At 43.0% G+C, this 18,648-nt stretch overlaps 1 protein-coding gene across 1 annotated transcript in view; it reads left to right on the plus strand.

Annotated features, from left to right (window-relative positions):
* znf385d (zinc finger protein 385D) overlaps positions 1-18,648 on the plus strand; it is an 87,728-nt gene that overhangs the window by 12,126 nt on the left and 56,954 nt on the right. The gene's annotated exons all lie outside the window — the stretch shown is intronic.

The following is an 18,648-nucleotide window of genomic DNA, read 5'->3' on the forward strand; positions in this document are numbered from 1 at the left end:
ACTCATCCTGTTCATCAAAACACTCCCTTACACGGTTTCCCATCAAACATCTAATTAAGGTTATCCTTTCAAAGCTTGAATGCAAACATTTTAAATGAAAGGAATTCAGACACAAACTGCACAAGTTGATCATTTTAGTGTATTTCTGTCGCTATGCTTTTTCCGAAGAGAAGCGTTGACGGAACGTGTGATTACTGTGCACTCACTTTTGGAGATTGTTTGCGTATTCCGTTTTATCTTTTGTGATTTACGGACAGCTCCGTCTTTAGGAGCCATAAACCGGGAGCAGGTTATTTTTCTTGGAGGAATTCGCCTGCAGAGTGCAACTCATCTCCTTGTTAATGTGCACATCTGTTTTTTATTTTTTAAACAAAGACAGAAAAACACACACTGTTTGCCGTAGTAAACAGACCGTCGTCGCCTGAGAAGCTATGGCAGCGGTTGAATTTATAAAGGTATAGCCCCCTGCAGGGGACCAGGGGTGGGACTTGTAGAGAAAATGGTAAAGAAACAGTGTGTTGTAGTAGAAGCAGCAAGAGCTTCTTAATGTCTGCGGTTATTTCTTTAGCTGCTGTTTTCGGCGTTGCATTTGGTACACGGTCCCTGTGCACTCGTCTCTCAGTCGGGTGCAAATAGAAACCAGACTAATGTCGTTTGCCAGCTCGGTTTGATGAAAACTAGGTTGTAGCTCATTGTCCACTTAACCACGAGAGGAAATAATCGTCGCCTGTGTCTTAGCATTGTTTCGTTGATGAGTTATTGATCCTGGAAGTCCAAAAAAAACCAACAACTTGTCCACCAAAGTGAAAAAAATCTTGGTATAACAATAACGTTTTTAGGTTATTACATGATCCGTTTTTCTTTTTCTGGCGGGGTGGCAATGTGCCTCCGTACAGATCAGGCATAACATTATGATCACCATATTGTGTAGGGAGACCTTCACAATATTAGGCAAAAAGTAAAATTAGGTAAAAGTATCTACACTTCAGACTCTGCTTGCTTTCCACAGTGTTGCTGCTGTACCGTGAACTTGAGTATTGTGCAGGTCTCCCTTGTGGTGACTCATCAGAGAATGGACATGGGCCTTCTGAGGGTGTCCTGTGGTGTCTGGCAACAGGATCTTGTTAGTGGGGGGGCCTTTGAGGGGAGGGGCCTCTGTGGATCATCCCACAGATACTTGATCAGTTTGGGATCTAGTGAATTTGGAGGCCAGGTCAACACCTTGTGCTGTTCTTCATGTTTGTTTTTTTTAGTTGTTCCTAGTGTGTGTGTGTCTGTGTCAGGCTGCATCCTGCTGGGGATGGCTGCTGCCATCAAGGAGTGTCATTGCTATGGGGTGGGAGTGCCTGGTCTGGTCTAGGTGGGTGCTACATGTCTAAGTAACATCTACACCAATGAATGCCAGGTCCAGAAGTTTCCCAGCAAAACACTGAATTGTCACAAATGATCAGTGCTGTTTACTTCTTCTGTTCATAATGTTGTGGCAGATTGGTGTATATTAGTATTAGCATACGATTAAGCTGCTGATAAAATTCCTTTAGACGGGGGGGAGTCACATTTCCGAGACCGACCATTTCTCCGGTATCATTAACTCATGTGAGCAGCATCCTGAGCTGCAGCCATAGCATGCTGCTGCAGACTGTTGGACCTTATTGGATCAGGAGCTACCTTTTTAAATGGAGCACTCACCCGTGGTGCACTTACTGCACCGGGACGCACGCACGCTCATATGGATCCATTGATTTTCTTTTTGAAAGTGGAAAGTAATTATGAGGAAATATGTGGCCTCACGCGGCTGGAACCCGCCAGGTCATCAAAAAAAAAATAGGCAAAACCATGATAGATGAACGTCTAAAAAAGCTTTTTCTTTTTTTCTATTTCTTCACTGTCGTCTTTTGAATTACGGGGATAGCTCAATTTAAAATCTGCTGGAGAGGAAGGCTGAAATATGGAACGCAGCTGGAGGAGAGCGGGGAGGAGACACGCACACGAAGGGGGAGAAAAAAAAATAAAAGGTGGGGACATCTAAGAGACGAGCCCAGATAACCCGTGGGAAGACAGACTGTTCCTGCATGGACGGGTTTCATGAGAAAGTTTCAGGAATACTGCGTCCCTTTGCTCGCCCCGTCTAATCTGTATTTAACAGACTTGTCTGCAGATAATGAGTAATACGCTGGGAAGCTTCCAAATGGTGGAAAGCTGATACAAGATTAACACAAAGTAATCACCTCCCGCTCTCCGTCGCTCAGAAACACTAACACACACCGGTCTCACTAGTTTCAGGCCCAGTGCTTTTCTCTCTTGTCCCCCCCTTCCCTCCTCTCTTTGTCACTTATTCTCTCAAATGCTCCTCCGAGCTCCAGATTTCCTAAACACCAGCAGAATGTGGGGGCAGTTTAGTTTGATACCGGGAGCTTTAGGGAGATCACCACGTTCTGCTGCTGTGGCGCCTGTACGAGCAGCACTGTCAGCGCCGGTGTAAGTTTGGTTTCAAAGGGTGCAACAAAGGGAGCCCGTTTTCGCCAGCTTGCAGGTCTGATCAGATTTCTTTACGTGTCACGCGGTGGGGGGGGGGGGGGGGGGGGGGCGCTGGGGTGAGAAAAGATGTTTTTCAAATTAAGGCTGGAAATGTCGAATGAGGCCGTAGAGGAGACGGTGTGAATTTGAAACCGTTACCGAATACAACTGAGAATGAAAATTCTTGCAAAGACTTTTACTTTTTAGCTTATTTACCTGCAGTTTGCACAGAAACGCCATTTAATTCCGTCTGCATTACAGTTGCGTGCATGTCAAAATGACAATAAAGCTTGATTTGAATTGATATTATACGGAGTCCAAGTATAAAAGCTGCATAAAAAGAAAAGTTCCTCTGCGAGCGTTCAGTGCAGCGTCACTCAAGCAGATCATTAGAAGTCGAAAGATCTCGAGCTTTATAATTGTGCGCAGAAAACAAAAACAAACAGCTGTTCGATTGAGTGGAGCAGATTTTGTGATTTACAGATCACGCCGGAGCTAGTTTCCATCTGCACTCCCACCGAAAGCAGACGCTTTATATCTGCTCGGATGAGGTCAGACTTGCTTACGTGCCTCAAGGGCTCTATAAACATTTACGCTCCTTTATTTCAAAAAAAAAAAAAGTCACCAAATGATCCTATAGATGATGATGACAGTTCTTCCATTAGCGCACTGCAGCAGCACGGGCACACTTAGTCTTGGCAAGATTCACGTTATTGGAGGAATTTTTCACATGTGCTGCAAAAGGACATTTGAGAAAGCGTGTGCGTGTCCACACCTGCATGAAATGGGACTAACACCGGAGTCTCTTGTTGCGGCTTTGTGCAATCTTGTTCTGGGATGAGTGACAGACATGATCGGGAGGTCCATCCCTCGAGGGGAAGAAATGATGTTTGTTTCCTCTCTTTTCTTCTATCTTTGACACCCAATGCGGCGGCTCAATACAATAAAATGCAACAGAAAAAAATGTGCCTTCAAGTCATTGGAAAAGATTCATGCATGTGTCTACATGAGCACGGAGACACAAATGGAGTAAAGACGTCTTTTAGGAGGCGTCTCCAGTTGAAAAGGAGCCTCGAGACAAACAGGGTGATGAAAAGACAATGAGGAATGAGGTTGTTGTCTCAGCGTGGTGAGGTTTTATTCCAGGTGTTGAACATTTTGTGAACTGCTTCCAGCAATTAGAGATTTGTTTAAGTTTTTTCAGTTTACGTGTTGATTTGGTTTCTTGCATCTTAATTGTCTCATTTATAAATGTCCTACAAAGTTAAACTCAAGGTATGTGACACAGCAGTACGTCTTACATCTTACTACTCTGTTTTACTCAGGTACTGTAGCTATCACTTTAATATAATCATAAGGTAATACTGGATTTGCATACGGTATTTTATATACTGTGAATATATACACTGATCTGCCACAACATTAAAACCACTGACAGGAGAAGTAAATAACATTGACCATCTTGTGACAGTTCAATCTTCTGCTGGGAAACTTCTGGACCTGGCATTCATTGGTGTGGATGTTACTTAGACATGTAGCACCCACCTAGACCAGACCAGGCACCCCCACCCCATAGCAATGACACTCCTTGATGGCAGCAGCCATCCCCAGCAGGATGCAGCCTGACACAGACACATACACAAAAACACTTTAGGAACAACTAAAAAAAAAAAAAACATGAAGAACAGGACAAGGTGTTGACCTGGCCTCCAAATTCACTAGATCCCAAACTGATCAAGTATCTGTGGGATGATCCACAGAGGCCCCTCCCCTCAAAGCCCCCCCCCCCCCCCAACAATATTAGGAAGGTGGTCATAATGTTATGCCTGATTGGTCTATTTATATATTTCAGTTAGGGCTGGAAAGGTTCACATCTTAATAGCGCTTGGTACAGCAGTAGTGCTGTGGAAAGCAAGCAGAATCTGAATATTTTTACCCTATAGAGGGCAGTATTACAGGGGAAGGGGCCATCCCAGCTGTCATTGGGCGAGAGGCAGGGTACGACCTGGACAGGTCGCAATGAAATGCTTTAATCTATAGATCAGGTGTCATCCATTCATCCTTGGAGGACGGCTAAACAGAGTATTACAGATGTGCTTTCCCCCCCCATCAACATTTTGTACTTTCTCTTGAGGCATCCTGAGTTTGATCCCAGGCCAGATGAGATCTGTAAAGCATAAGTGAATTCTGGGTCAACCCTGGGGTCTTGACCCAGCTGGCTGTGCCTGGCAAACATCCAGGAGGCTTCCTGATCAGATGCCCAAACCATCTCAGCTGGCTCCTTATGAGCAGCAGCTCTGCTTTCTCCAAATATCAGAGCTCCGCGGCCAATATCTTTAACTGAGGAAACTCACTCTGGACGCTTGTATCTGTGATGGTACTGATCTTAAACTTGTAAACCATAGGTGATGGTTAGAACGTTGGGTAACCGGCTTTGCCTTCCATCTCAGCTCCCTCTTCATAAATGATCCGGTACAATAGCCTCCCGACTGGTGTTACTGCACCAGTCTGTCTGTTCGTCTCATGCTCCTTTTTACTTTCACTCATGAAAATAAACAAAGAAGGAGGGAACCCAGAGGAGCAATCAGCTGTTTTCTGGCAGGGAACTGTGGCCTCAGACTTGGAGGTGCTGCTTCACATCCCAACCATCTCAGTGTGTGCTGAAAGTCACAGTCTGACAAAACCAACAGGATCACATCGTCTGCAAAACATGGAGATTCTAAGGTTGTCAAACCGTTTGTCTCTTAGACAAAAAATGTCTTCCTGCTTTTTCTGTTGGATTGTGAATTTGTGTGCACACCTTTGATAACTTACGTGAAAGAAATAGAAAAATCTTTTATGATACAGTTGAGATTTGAACATATGTTTGTGATTTACTGTACGGCTCGCCGTCCAGAAATCAGAACAAAACCATGTTCAGTCCAAGTGGCTCATTTAGCTTCAGTTGTCTGTTTCGCAGTTTATTTATTATTAATTTGTGAGGACAAATTGATTTTCCTTTTCTCCGTGACAGTTTCTGGGCTCCGTAACAGACCGATAATCTCATCTGGTTATTTTATCTTTCAACATCCTCGAGAAAATTACTTTTCTCCCCACCCCCCCAAATTGATTCCAATGTTTTGCCCTTTGAGTCAGACACGCCAGAGTCCTGTTTTAATGTGGGGAGTAAAGGATTCCTTGCAGCACTCTTGACCTGTAGATAAATTCAGTAATTTATGATCCAGATGAAATTAAATCGAAATGTATCTGGTGCAATCAGAGTTTCTGGTCTGGTTTTTAATTAATCAAGGAAAAACAAAAAGGAGGAAACTGGAGAAACATGTCATAAACAAAACATGTGTTACACTTGTTAACACGCGGCCTGTGTCGAGGCGTGTTGCCTTTGACTTGTTTTCAAACCCAGGATGTGTGGGAGGTGGAACATGGTGGCTTTGCAGCGAAGAGGGCCGCGCTCTGAGAGAAAAAAGTGATCTTTGAAGAAGTTTTCGTGATTGCTTTGCAACTTTCAATTGATTCAATCACAGAGGAGTTATTGAAATTGCCACCTTGAAAGAAATGGAGCAAACCGGAGAAGAAAAAAAAGGAGGGAAAAGGAGCGAGAGCCCAACAGGAACGGGAGAATTTTGGAGTGTAATGAAAGAGAAAAGTGAAAGGGGGAAAAGTAGTTTTCGGTTTAACAGAGTAGGGAGGGGGGCTGTGTGGAGATGGAGGTGTGTGCATGTGTTACGTGCCGGTTGTCTTTCTTTGGCCCTGAAAATAAGATCTATCTTGCCTGGAGCCTACATTTGTCTTGGAGAAACAATACAAACTCCATTTCCCCCCGCCGAGTAATCAGGAATGTGATTTATCGATCCTGTGCACAGATCTGCACGCTGGGAAATTGCTTTGCAGTCCTGCAGCTGCAGCGACACATCGGTCTCAGTCTACACTCGTGACAGCATCACAGTCCATTTCTGTGTCTACCCACCCGCGCTAACGCCGAGTTAGCGTCAATGGCTTTTAATGGAAATGTGCTCTTTGACAGAGCACATAACAGAGTGAGCGGTAAAGTCTGTTTCGTGCGTTTTGAGTTCCAAGTTCCATTTGTTTTCTGCATGGGGAATGTAGGTGACGGGAATCTGGAACATTTCCTAGCTAGCCTGCACATGTTTCATATTTGTTTAGCTGTGCAGCAGGTCCCCAGTGGGTTAGCTTTTCACCTTGAAGCAGTGACGTACAGGTGATCCTCAGGAGCCTGTAACACCACAGTTGGCGTGGTTTAGTGGTAATATAACAAGTCTAGAACTTGTCACAACTGGACAGCAGAAATAACTGCCAAAACATGCATGTTCTGTTATAATGACCTAATATAGGGAAGTGATCAAAGCAGCAGTGATGCTGTGGAAAGCAAGCAGAATCTGAAGTGCGGTCACAGTAAATAATTTACCCTGCAGACCAGTAATACACAGCAATAGGTAGGAAAACAAGCAGAAATAGATAAAGACACAAGGCTTTGAACAGCAGGTTCAGTTTCTAAGCCCTAGCGGATGTCTCTCCTGGTTAGAACCAAGTTATCTGTATTTACTGTCAATATGAACTGATTGATTTGAGGCTATAAGGCATAGCATAAGCCGGTCTAGAGGAACAGCAACATAATGAACCAGGAAAATAATTCTCTAAAGATGTAAGTCCAAAGACTCAGAATCGAGGGGCAGGTTCACCTCAGTAGGTTGTTAATGTGGGTCGACCATGAACCACCTGTGCTTTGATTACCAACTGGTAAAAAAGCACTATGTAAGTACAAGACCTTTTACTATTTTAGGAAGTCAATTCCATATACACCAATCATGCATAACACTATGACCACCTTCCTAATATCGTGTAGGTCTCCCTTGGGGTGACTCATCAGAGAATGGACATGGGTCTTCTGAGGGTCCTGTGGTGTCTGGTGTCAGAAACGTAACTGGTCGTATAGTACCTCAAACGTGATCAGCAGGATTGGAATGCAACCCTAAATTTTATTGCAAATGCAAGATCAGGTGGCTAGTGACTAGCTGATGAGCACAGTGGAGCGTTAAGCAGCTAGAGCGATCTCTTAGCCAATGCTAACGTTGCTATATATCTGCTGGAACATGGCTGATTGTTAAGACCATAGCCATGAGGTGACAACGTGGAGATATTTACAGCTTATCATGGCTTTGGTCACCATAGAGATTAGATTAATCGTACTTTAAGATTGAATAGATTAAAAAAAACGACCGTAACATGAATTAATTACCTTGATAGATATTGAAATTACTATACAATAAGACAGTTTTTTCTATCTAAGTTTTCTATTGTTATGTAGAAGAAAGTCCAAGTCAACAAAAGGAATAAATGTGGTTAAAACACCTTCAGATCCTGCTGCCATTTCTCTCTCTCTCTAGTGCTTTATCTTTTTTTTTCCACTGTTTACTTCCAAATGACAAACGAATGCTCAGCGCATGGTCTGTATGACGATAAAATAAAAAGAACAAAGAGTGAGTCAGGGCTGCTTTGCAGGCTCTCATTTGATTTACACATGTCCCATAAACATCTAATGGACTCTATAAATTGTATTTGGGGGGTTGGGAGGGGTGAGCGTGCAGACCGACAAAACGACAGGGAAGGATCAAAGCTGGAGAGCGAGCGGACCTCCTCAACGCCAGGCACCTCCCCTCCCCTCTCCGGCCCGTCACACCTGCTGGAGAGGAGCACATATATTCCTAAAGCATGGCACGCCGGGCCCTTATCATTTAGCTTGTGCTCTGGGGCTTTTTAACCCCCTGAACTTGAGTGGAAGCTTTACGTTGGCGGAGCTCGTCTCGATGCGTTCTCCCACGATAATATTTCACTCTCTCTGGCCAGCTGCCAGCTCACCGCTCTCTCCCGCTCTCTCTCTGGTGGAATGCAAAAAGCTCAAGATGATTTTTTACGGAGGTGCTTAGTGCCAGGTTCTCAGACGAGCCCAGTGCTCCGGTGCAGAGACTCCTCCTCGTCTGAGTAACCTGTACAGCGCAGATCTCAAAGCTCAGCTGTTTATATTCTGTGAACCACGGCGTGAGAACTGATGGACAGCGAGGTCTGAAAGGAACGACAGTTGGCCTTCTGTGTTTCCACCCTGAGCCCATCAGAGGTCTGGACGGCAGACAGGAATGGAAGAAGGGAACAATCTGTTTCTGATTTGACGGTGGTGCCATGTGCTACGGGTTCTTTGAGGCGATAACAAAAATATGTCAGCTTTAACTACCCATCTGGTAGTCTTAAAACAGCGTACTACTCAATTTGAGAATTCAAGACCGTATGTTGCAGCTAAAAACAGCAGAGTGTGTGTTTTAGATTTTTAGATTTGTTAGAAAAGTGCGGTCACAGGAAAGTTTCTGGTTTAAAAAGAAATCAAAAATAAAAACAACAGGCCTTGATGACACACGCAGGGTTTGAGGTTCATAGAGAGTGTAGTCACAGTTTGACTAGTTCATAAAAAGCACCTGGGTAAGACATACAGAGTCTCGTCTTGGCTGCAGAAGCTGAACAGATTATCACGATGCTGACACAGCTCGGTTGGGGTGGGGATGCTCAGAGCTCGGGCCCATTATTGCACATTAGTGTGGTTACACCAACCCCTCCCAGAGTCTGAGGATGCAATTAAACTGTAAATAGGATTAGATTGAATTAAGGCAGTATTAGACTTCACTCTAAGATATATCTTTTTAATTAAATGTTTCTATATTTTTATAATTAACAAAACGAAGCAGTTGATTTTTCTATGATCATCCTGTAAAACATGGTTCCTTTATGATTTAAGATTTAGATTCAGAATATTTTATTGATCCTGCAAGGAAATAGTTTTGTTGCAGTTGCTCCCATAAAGTGACGGTTGCAAGGAGATAGAATACAATGCAAACAGAGTAAAACAACAGTATAAAAATACATAAGAAAACATAAGATGCCAATGTATAGGATCAAATAAAAAAGTGTTTGGGACAATCCAAAGACTTTAAAATTAATCCGATCCGTGATTGACCAAGATTAGACACACACACACAAAATAATCTGAATAAAATCTGGTACTAGCTAAAACAACTAACACTGGTACTTCACAATGATTGTGTAATATAATATACTGTACATCAGCAGCTAGTTGGTCGGTTCAGTATAAATCTAGCATTGCTAGTGTTGCAGCCAGTGCAAACATGAACTAAAACTGTTGGCATCTGGATATGAAAACAAAGAATATGGAAAAAAAAAGAAGTTTATACCTCGGCAGGACCTAGATGCAGTAACCTACGTACGTAGCCTACGCTGGTGCGAGCCATTTATATTTGTGTGCTCATCAGTCTGGCTCGCTCTGTAACAACTGCACCCAAACGCTAGTCTGCGCTGTGTCTTTTTTTTGCCAGTCAGATTCATTTTTGTTTCTACTTCCTGCTTCACTTTCAAGAATGGCGACTGAAGACAAGTCATACAAATGTTTGTATCTCTGAACCTCCTCAGTTAACCTTTCCTCCATGTGTTCCATCTTCATTGATCCAAAACAATCGATTCGATAACTGCGGAGATGGAGATGCAGCCGGAAATACTAAAGCGGAAAGATGCTACTACCAAGCGGACCAATCACAGCTCTTGCGGTCTGAGTCGCTGCACATTTCTGGGGGAGGGGCATGTCAGGCTACGGCGTTAGGGTCTGCGTATGGTCTGGGATGTCGCCGTAGCTACACTGTCAAATAGAGGCAGAAGTATAAACCGAGCATAAGAATGAGGTAATGCAGTGTCATAAGTAAAATAGACAGTGTTTTCCTTCATGGCCGTCAATAATTAATTCATTTAGCACTGATGCCTCACAGCATGAAAGTTCTGGGTTTTAATCCATTGGCAGACTGGGGCCTTTCTGTGTGGAGTTTGCATGTTGCATGTGGAGTTCCCACCGTCCAAAGACATGCTTGTTGATAGACTGGAGACCTGTCCAGGGTGTACCCCGCCTCTCGCCCAATAACAGCTGGGACAGGCTCCAGCTCCCCCGAAACGCTCTAGAGGACAAGTGCTTATAGGAAATTAATGAATGAAAATTAAAAGTAAAGTCATTCTCTGTCATGTTCCTGTAACGGGGTCACAATCTAAAAACAATGCGCTCTATGACTGTGGGAGAGCATGACCGGATTTAATTAGGATATTATTTAAGAGTTCATCATCCAAACCTGAACGACTGCATATACTGCTCAATAAAACTTTATCAGTTCATAAGAAGAGTATTTGTTTCTCAGTGGAGGCCGGAGTCTAACGTTACTTAACCGGAAAACCTGTGGTTTGTTTTTGCCCATTGAGCTTCAACTCAACCAGAAATAGTTTCTGCCTCCGAGAAATGTTTATACCGTCGAGTCTTTAACAACGTGAACATTGCAAACATATGAAAACGGCTGAAATACCGTTAAAGACAGCTGTTTCTGAGTTTCCCAGAGCCGAACATTCTCCGTGTCTGACATGCGTCCCGCAGTAATCCCCTCCACAGCAGTGTGTGTGTGTTAGGGCTGGCCTCGCGCTGTACCATGTTTCACCGTCAAAGCAGAACCAGCTGGAGCTGCACGAGTGCGAGCAGTTTGCACCTGCAACACCTTTGTTCCCGTAATGAAAAGCACACCAGTCCCAGAGGCTGGATTCAGCCGGCGTCTCTTTGCACGCAGACAAAGCTGACCGGGAGATTTACGAGAGTGACAGCCTCGCGGGGCTAAATTATTATTTTGATGAGGCAGCTCGGGGTTCGCAGAGCCGCGTGCCATTGCTACGAGGTCTTTCGAAACACACCCGTGTTTGTCTGCGCTAATGCTTCCCGTCTGTAAAGCGTTCTCATATGTATTTTTCCCATGAGCTCTTTGTGAGCTCACATAAATGTGTCCCCTGTGCACCCCGAGAACACAAACAAGGGTCAGACCATAAATCATTCACGCTGCAATGTCGCCATAGGAGGGTGGCAGTCGCCCCGCAGTTAGAGAAACGGGGATGAACGTCAGTGGTTTGAATTCCTGCTTGGTGGGAAAAAACATGCGAGGGAAAATGCAACGACTGTCGTTGTGTTGGAGTTTGGGGAGAGCACATAACCACAAGGGAGCCCCATGAAATGCAGCTCATGAGTCTACGAGTCTTAGTAGATAAAATGCGTAAATATGTGCAAGTGGATAAATGAGAAGCAGGGAGCTTTGATAGGAAAAAAAAAACATGCTTGCTCAGCAGACATTCCTTGCATTAAGCGAAGCTAAAAAAACACCAACATCAGTGAAGGCAGGATTAGAAAGTTAAATTCCTGCAGGGCACGGCGAGGAGCGCTACAGGAAACACGGCGCATTGGTTCCATTGTTAAGATTCAGTGTTTGCAGGTGGCTCATGCATTTTTCCATTCGAGGGCATCGATTTTTGGAAATCCAATAGATGGCCACGCTCCTCCGGGCTCCTCTCTCATTACCACGGAATCAGCCTTGTTTGATATTCATGGTGGAATATTATGAGAAGATAAATCGTTTAATCTCAGTTTTTATTGAACCCTGTCATGAGGGAGACACTCCCCTCCATCCTGTGGGTGTAGTCGGAGCGGTTTGATAGAATGATGGATTAGAAATTAGCCTGTGAGGGAATGTAGAAAAAAAAGAAAAAAAAAATCGAGCTGCAGTTTTAGTTTGGTGATTTATATGCAAAAAGACTCTGAGTAGTGTCCTGACATTGCACTTTTCTAAATCTTATTAAAGGTACGAGCTAAATGCATGCAGAGTTTTAAGTGCATGTACGTTGATGAGCATCGAGTTCGTGAAACTTTTGTGCCGTTTTATCGCACAGAAGCGACAGATCACTGACAAACTTCTCTCATCAAATCAAAAAGTGTGAGCATGACTCTAGCAGGTGTTTCCTTTTTGTTGTACACACTGAGTGTAAACAGCTGTCAGCTTTCAAAGAATCCTCCCGTTCATATCTTCACATTTACAGACAATTCACGACTTTAATGGTTTTCTGGTAGTCGGCGGTGAGCAACGATCAGAGAAAACCTGGCATTCATTGGTGTGGATGTTCCTTAGACATGTAGCACCCACCTAGACCAGACCAGGCACCCCCACCCCATAGCAATGACGCTCCTTGATGGCAGCAGCCATCCCCAGCAGGATGCAGCCTGACACAGACACACACACAAAAACACTTTAGGAACAACAAAAAAACAACAACATGAAGAACAGCACAAGGTGTTGACCTGACCTCCAAATTCACTAGATCCCAAACTGATCAAGTATCTGTGGGATGATCCACAGAGGCCCCTCCCCTCAAAGGCCCCCCATTAACAATATTCTGTTGATCAGACACCACAGGACACCCTCAGAAGGCCCATGTCCGCAGATCACACCACCTTGATCATCCCTAGGTCCAACTACAAGGCTTTAGGGGGGCGGTCTTTTGCCGTCCTAGGCCCCAAACTGTGGAACGCTCTCCCAGCTCACATTCAATCCGCCAACAAGCTCACAACTTTTAGGTCAGAGTTAAAAACGCATTTATTCAGGCTGGCATTTCACACATAGCCACTAACTGGGACTGTTGCCCCCTTTATGTTATAGTCGCGTTCTAATTCTGTTTTAGTAGTATTGCTTTTATTCTTGTTTTTACGCTTGAATGCACTTTGTGCACCTTTTTAAGCTGCAGCTGTGTCTTAATTATGTTTTAGTAATATTGCTTTTGCTCTTGTTTTTACCCTGGAAAGCACCTTGTGCACCATTGGGTGCTGGAAGGTGCTATACAAATAAATATTGATTGATTGATGTCCATTCTCTGATGAGTCACCACAAGGGAGACCTACACAATATTAGGATCATAATGTTATGCCTGATCGGTGTATAATCATAAAAGTTATTTTCTGCACACAGCCTAGACACTTTATCATTTATTTATGATTGTTTATATACAGAACACTAATAAATGAACGACAGGAAAAGCGATAAACGCTGCAGTCTCCTTTTTCAATTTGAATATTTATTGATTTACTGAAATCCATTTTTTTATGCAAAATTAGGACCAAATAAATAACTGTTTGCAAGAACTTGTCTCGATTGCCCTGTAAACACAAACCCGAAACAGAGTTTAATGCAACATTGGAACAATATTGCATCAATTACTCCCTGAACCGTAATGAAATATGAACGTGAAAGCATCCCAATATAAAGTTTGAGTTTTCTTGAAGATGTTTTACCATTCACGATGTTTCAAAAATGGAAAAAGCCACTTGAACAAGTTCTGAAATAAGTCCAGGTGCCTTTGTTTTGCCTTTGTAGTCAACAGTGAAGTTAGAACTGTGGAGTTTTGTATGCAGAGTTTGTGTTATATAGTCTTTAGAAGGCCACCTTAGTGCACGCCCTGGTTGTAAATTAAATAGAATTGAAAACTAAAACTCTACAGTCATGCTTGTAACTCTGTCCTCAAAGTGATGCTTTGAGCTACATGCTAACATCAGCGTTCCAACATTCCCACAATCACAGATGATTTTTAGCAAGTTCAAGGCTGCCAGGTAATAAAAGAGAGTTAGAGAGTTAGCTAACAAATGCTAATCAGCCTTAAAAACAAAAATAAAGTCCAGCTGAGGCTGATTGGACTGACTGTTGGAGATGATGTTTTGGCAGTCCACTGAATTTTGTTTCGTCCATTGCGCAGCACATTTCACTGAAAGTCACAGATGTCGACCTCACAGCATTTCTCAAGAAAAAAAAAAAAAAGACAGATGGTCGCAAACTCGCAAACAGCGCTAGGATTCATCTTTTGCGCCCCATGGATATCTACAACAAATTTACAGCCCATAGATGTTGTTGTTGAGCTATTTCGGTCCAACCCAAGAGATGGACAGAAACGAGGTTTACCATCCCCGGAGCCACGCTGCGAGCTCTGCTTAAAAGTGTGCAAGTGTGTGATTTATGTTTTTTTTTTTTTTGAAATATGGAAAAATTGTGACTGTGTACAGCTGTAGCACACTGTGCACACATTAGTCTGCAGCTGAACATCTCAGCTCCAAAAACATTAAAAATCCATGCAAGTAGCACTTTTATTGAATTACTATCAGTCATGCATAATGTTTTGTTCAGTTATACTGTCATAATGTCTCAAAGTTATGCAGCCGTGCAAGTACTTTTACAGATTCTGTGCGACCACCTATTTTTTGGAATGATGGTTGTTTTCTACCATATTGGCCACATAGAGGTGACAAATACGGCTTTAATTGGATCAGATTCGCTGATAATTACATTAAATAGCCATAAGAGCAGGAAGAGATTGGACACCGGTGGCGCAGAATGGAGTGTGTAAAGCTTTATGGGAGGACCTGGTGCAGAGGAAGGGTTACCGTGATGCATTTTTATCTTTCACCTCAGCTGGACTCGGGGACAGAGTGTGAGGCTGCCAAATGCCTTGAGGGAGCTCTCCCAGTTCAATATTTCATCCTGATAGGGCCCCGTGGTGCGAGCGGGGTCAGCGGTGAAGAGCGATGGAAGAGGAGAGTGCGCAGGGACCAGAGCAGACCCGGTGAATAACATCGCGCCGGTGAGAGAGAAGTGCACACCGAGAGTCCAGGGAAAAAGGAGGAACAAGAATAAAGGGTCAAGGTTGGAGAAAAATGGAGAGAGAGATTGAAAGGACGTGTTCTCAGAGAAATAAAGACAGAGAGAGAAGTTGGCGCAGAGAGTGAAACCAGAAAAGAAATGTTCAACCTTCCTCACAATAAAACACCTCCGTCTTTCTTTTCAACTTAATTCCACATTGAAGCAACCTCTCTAAGCTTTAAGTAAAATTAAGTTTCACATTCTTAACACCTCTCCATTATCCTGAGTTTGCCTTAAGGAATACACAGAACTCATTAAAGCAAAATACAGTTGCTTTCTTTGAATACAGCTTTTCCACTCAAAGGGGAAAAAAAGCAGATAAAGCATAGACTGTATATAAATATGGAAGATGCATCCTCGTTTCTTCGCATCGGCCAAACTGATGCTATTTTCCCGGGGATACGGGAAAGTTTGGAGCCAGAGTCTGATCAGTACGGTCCGAGAGTGGAGCCACGTGGAGCCGCGATATCGATGCTCCGCCCACACTTCTTCTAAACTCACTTGCGTTTCCGTTTAGTTAATACTGCGCTCTGCTCTACCTCCACCAGTTACAAGGAAATGTTGAATTATACACTGTACTTACTTTAACTCTCGGCCAGTTGGCATGGCAACTGGTGGTCGCCATTATGTCACATCCTGTTTCTATAGCATTAAAATAACTAAATAAAACAAAAATTATCCAAAAGGTTTACACTTGAGTATACATCAACATTATATTAACTACCTAAAATGACAGAAATCTTCCTTGAAAAAAAAACAACATGGAGGAGGCGGAGCTTATAACCTATACTGCAGACAGCCACCAGGGGGAGCTCTACTTGCTTTGGCTTCACTTTAGAGGAGCTGTGCCATCATCCATCTTTATACAGTCTATGAGATAAACAAGTTTAATCACAGTGTTATTATTTTTGAAGATGACGAAAAATATTCGCCAATGAGTGTTTTTTCTAAGATGAGTCGTTGACGAGCTAACGCTAATATCTGATGATAAAAACTATGACAAAATGTTAACATTTAAACGTGACTAGAATGTTTGTGTTTTTTTGAATATCGGACATTCAAAATACATGATCTCTTCATACGGGATGACTGTACCCATCATTTAATTGGATAAGGCAGTTGACGGTCGCCTACCGAAACTAGCAAGCTGCCTTGAGCCCTGTAGCTACAATTTAGGTGGAAGAATCCCACACTTGAAGGAGCATCACCCTAAAACTTATGCAGCCTCCATCACGGTGAATTTAACTATGACGTTAAATAAGTCTCATCAAAGTACTTTAAAAAGTTGCTGTTTTGCACTACATGATGTTATCGCCTTCATAAATGTAGTTCCTCCTGGAATGAATCCTACGTCTTCATGCTACCTCCTCATCTTTAATGTCTGATTCAACCTTATAAATGATCAAGGGCGATATCCAACTCTGGGAAGATAATATGTTGAAATTCACAAGTGTCTAAGAGTGCAGTGTTGATACAGCCTGTTCTGCTACATATATAAGCTTCATTAAATTGGTCTAAAGTGAGAAAGATTCAGATTATTATTTTGTCGACATATTAAAGAGTTCTAATGAGGTCAAATGGATCTTTAGCAACTCACTTAAAACCCGTCAAGATATGTGAGAAGGTTTTGGAGACAGAACGTATAGTTTAAGAGTCTTATATCCTTTTTACAGTATCGGTCTTTCCCTTTCCTGTTTGTGTGTGTGTGTGTGTGTGTCTGCTGGAGTCATTATACCCATTATACTTAACATAATTGCACACTCGAGAGTGCAATTTCCAAATAAATGTATGCAGCGGCGACACGGAAACATTACAGCAGGCTGACCTTGCACATAATTAGGTGGCACGAGGTCGGCTTAAATCTAGAGATGGGAAATAAACTTAGAGGAGGGAAACTCTCAACCTTTCTCAGATGAAGTATATATAAAATACCCCTTATAATAATAATAATTATAACATTCTTTACTTAATTTAAACATATTAAATAGAGCAGAACGTAGCGGGCAACTCGCAAAGTGCTTCTTTATCAGAAAAACAAGATGTTAATTAATACGTAGAGCAGCTTATTAAACAAGTGACAGCCAGCGAATGGATATTGATGTGCTGTACAGAAAGTGCTTTGATAATGACACATAGAAGCATAGATATCTGATGGTGCAGTTATGGGATGGCTATAGTTTCAGGCTGACAGACAATCACTTGTGCGTTATACTGTCTCAGAGAAGGGTTCATGAAGGCTTATCTTCCCTGTATTCTTGACGCTGTCTTCAGGAAACGTTTCTCTTCTTTTAAACGCAGCGTTCAGTGTTCGTTGTTGTCTTTGCCTGAGTGGACTGGGTGCATGCCATGTTTGCTTTTTGATTGTGAATCAAGTTGGTAGTACTGAGTGATGATCACCTACTACCACCTCAAACATCCACATTGCACAATTTACAAATTTTTGTTAACCTTGGCTTATTCTTCTGCAAGTGGTGCGTGGGCAGCCTACACTGTCAAAAGCATTTCTACCTTTGTCAACAGCTTTCTGTAATTATTCCACTGGAATGCTAGGTGGAAACGGGTCAGATGCGTTGAGTTTCACTCTGTACTTCGCACAACGGTGAGTGGACCTGAGCTGCTCATGTTGGAAGTTAAGTTAATAAAAATAAACGTGGATCAACAGTCGATTTCAGTGAAATCACCGCAGCACAGAGCACAGAAAAGACGTCTGAGCAGTCGTTGTGTTGGAGGCTGAACAAGGAAAGAGAAAGGCAATGCATTCTGGAGCAATCACAGGGTCAAGTTTCTCTGGAGGTGCACACCCGGTTACGGCCATAGCTACGACACAGAAATGATGCACAACTATAAGTTAAGGTTTAGCTTAAACAAAGGGGGTTTTTCCCACATGCCTAGGGTGTCACGTTTGAGGTTTAACTGAAAGCTGATAGGGCTCAAATGCAGAACACAGGAGGAGGGAACAAAAGAGCTTTAATGAAAACTTATTAAAACAGAGAGCAAAAGGCACGAAGAAACATCAGGTAGACACAACAGGTACATGCAGAGTACCTGAACAGACAAAAGGAGGAAAGATAGGACTATATATACACAGACCAGGTAACGAGACACAGGAGGAACTAATTAGGGAGGAGGAGAGCTGACAAGGCACAGGTGAGGATCATGAAGGAGGAGCAATCACAAAAGTAAAACCCACCAGAATGACACGAGATCTTTCCAAAATAAAACAAGAAGTGAGCTCAAGGAATAACAAATGGATGAAACTCAGTTTACAGCTTTTATTTTGATAGTTTTCTGTACGAAGCTGGACTCACGGTCACATTTTCCACCTATTCCATTTAGTATTTTTCCCATCCTCCTTGCTGCTTTTAAGCGAATGAACCCCCACCATTCAGCCCTGGCTTTACCCTTCTCGAGTTTTTAAGAAGTCCTCTCTGTGTGGCAGCAGTCGGCTACGCCCGCCCGTGATGAACTGAAGGACTGGGTCAGGCGGGCGGAGGTAATCGGGAAACGCATAGAGGGGTGGATT

The sequence above is a fragment of the Chelon labrosus genome, assembly GCF_963514085.1.
Source record: "Chelon labrosus genome assembly, chromosome: 12".
Lineage (NCBI taxonomy): Eukaryota > Metazoa > Chordata > Actinopteri > Mugiliformes > Mugilidae > Chelon > Chelon labrosus.